The sequence below is a fragment of the Aulonocara stuartgranti genome (genome assembly GCF_965226115.1).
Source record: "Aulonocara stuartgranti genome assembly, chromosome: 6".
NCBI lineage: Eukaryota > Metazoa > Chordata > Actinopteri > Cichliformes > Cichlidae > Aulonocara > Aulonocara stuartgranti.
The window spans coordinates 44,024,858-44,027,357 of record NC_138944.1 but is presented as its reverse complement, the minus strand read 5'-3'; the positions used below and the strand labels follow the sequence as shown (position 1 = coordinate 44,027,357).

The window sequence follows — 2,500 nt, the reverse complement described above, 5'->3', positions numbered from 1 at the left end:
GGTCCCCGGGGCCTGCTGGAGGTCCAGGTCCATGCCCGATGTGAGTAGCAGCAGGGCCAGCGCGCCCAGGAGCACATCTTTTTCGACCGTAAAGGGAGACAGGAGGCCGACTCACTGCCTCGGCTAAATGGAGAGGGAATTTCAGCAGGGCCAGGGCACAGGCATGGACCTTTTTCAGCTGCAAGGGAGGGAAGAGCAATGTGCGATGTAGGTCCCCGGGGCCTGCTGGAGGTCCAGGTCCATGCCCGATGTGAGTAGCAGCAGGGCCAGCGCGCCCAGGAGCACATCTTTTTCGACCGTAAAGGGAGACAGGAGGCCGACTCACTGCCTCGGCTAAATGGAGAGGGAATTTCAGCAGGGCCAGGGCAAAAGCATGGACCTTTTCAGCTGTAAGGGAGGCAAGAGCAAGGTGTGATGTAGGTCCCCGGGGCCTGCTGGAGGTCCAGGTCCATGCCCGATGTGAGTAGCAGCAGGGCCAGCGCGCCCAGGAGCACATCTTTTTCGACCGTAAAGGGAGACAGGAGGCCGACTCACTGCCACGGCTAAATGGAGAGGGAATTTCAGCAGGGCCAGGGCACAGGCATGGACCTTTTTCAGCTGTAAGGGAGGCAAGAGCAAGGTGTGATGTAGGTCCCCGGGGCCTGCTGGAGGTCCAGGTCCATGCCCGATGTGAGTAGCAGCAGGGCCAGCGCGCCCAGGAGCACATCTTTTTCGACCGTAAAGGGAGACAGGAGGCCGACTCACTGCCTCGGCTAAATGGAGAGGCAATTTCAGCAGGGCCAGGGCACAGGCATGGACCTTTTTCAGCTGTAAGGGAGGCAAGAGCAAGGTGTGATGTAGGTCCCCGGGGCCTGCTGGAGGTCCAGGTCCATGCCCGATGTGAGTAGCAGCAGGGCCAGCGCGCCCAGGAGCACATCTTTTTCGACCGTAAAGGGAGACAGGAGGCCGACTCACTGCCTCGGCTAAATGGAGAGGGAATTTCAGCAGGGCCAGGGCACAGGCATGGACCTTTTTCAGCTGTAAGGGAGGCAAGAGCAAGGTGTGATGTAGGTCCCCGGGGCCTGCTGGAGGTCCAGGTCCATGCCCGATGTGAGTAGCAGCAGGGCCAGCGCGCCCAGGAGCACATCTTTTTCGACCGTAAAGGGAGACAGGAGGCCGACTCACTGCCTCACTGTAGTGAGCCTACACAACAACCTTTTCCTAAACCGGCCTGTTGGTTTGTATTTTTAGCCTTTTGTAGCGTTGAGTCTGTTTTCCCTGCGCATAACTAGTAAAGGTGCGGCTTTCAGCTCCTCCAAGAAGGAGAGGGGGGGTGGGGGATTAGGCCTTTAAAATTTCAAATTCTCCTCCTCCTGTCCTCAGTGAGATTACTTTAAGCATGTTAAAGCAGTAGTCCGTAAAGATCCAAACTATACTCTGATGACCAATAACACCAAAACATCATTGCTTACCTTTATCCATTCCCATTGGGGGCTTCAGCGTCTTTTTCCATACACCAAAAAACTGCACCTTCTGGCAGAAATCTTGCCATCTTCCCTTCAGTTCATTGATGAAGTTGGCATTTTCTTTATCCAAAATGCGATGAAGCTCCTCCATCACCTATAAAATATTCAGCATACCAATACAAACATGTCAATGCATCACTGAGGAGCAAGAAGTTGGTATGATAAACATTGTTTGGCTTGAATCACATGGATTCAACAATGACTTACATGTCCAATGTCCTTGAAGCAAGGATATGCTTCTAGAACCTTTTTGTGTCTGTCCTCCTCGCGAATAGTATTTGAATCAATGAATGCTCTTCTGGCTGAAAATTCCAAATCCAGGAGCTGAGAGACATCCTGCTGGTTTGGGTTTTTTCTTTTAAACAAAGTTTGTAGGGTCTTGTAGTGTTTGGCCAAGGTTGCTGGACAGTGGGTGTCTGGACTGTTGATATCTGCAGGCTTGTTTGCTGCAAGACACAAAATTACATAAACAATGTCTCTCACTTTAAAAAAAAAATCTGTCATTAATTATGTCATTAAAATGACAAGTGTCTATAGACTATACTTTAATGGAGTTAAATCTTAAAAAAAAAAAATACAGCTCTGAACTTAACTATTAAATACTTATTCATTTTTCAAAATATTTACCATGTAAATGCCAATTTACATATGGTCATGCAATCATATACAATTATATGTAGGCACACAAGTGCACCCCTATAAAGAAGTGCCCACACACACACACACACAGCCATGAGGCAGTTGGATGGACTCACTATTAGGACTTGGCAGGGTAGAGGGTTCTTCTTCAAGTAGGTTTTGTGCTTTCCTTTTTCCTTAAAGACATAGCAAAGAGATATTTTGTGTCAGGGTAATACACTTTAAAAAATAGTTTGGAACCTAAATTAAAAAACAGTTAAAAAGAGAGAGAAAAAAAAGCCTCTAGTGAGGCACATTGTTTTTTAAAAACATTACTTTACATGATATACTGAGTGGTTAGAGACAGTGATGTTGCA

The 2,500-nt window shown here is 48.4% G+C and overlaps 1 long non-coding RNA gene across 1 annotated transcript; it reads right to left on the bottom strand.

Moving 5' to 3' along the window:
* Positions 1-1,077: 1,077 nt before the first annotated feature.
* On the bottom strand, positions 1,078-2,327 carry LOC309707633. The gene is made up of 4 exons (XR_014277034.1): positions 2,261-2,327; positions 1,713-1,951; positions 1,452-1,599; positions 1,078-1,292 (listed from the first exon to the last, which is right to left on the bottom strand). It is a non-coding gene; the product is annotated as an uncharacterized lncRNA (long non-coding RNA).
* Between the last annotated feature and the right edge of the window lie 173 nt (positions 2,328-2,500).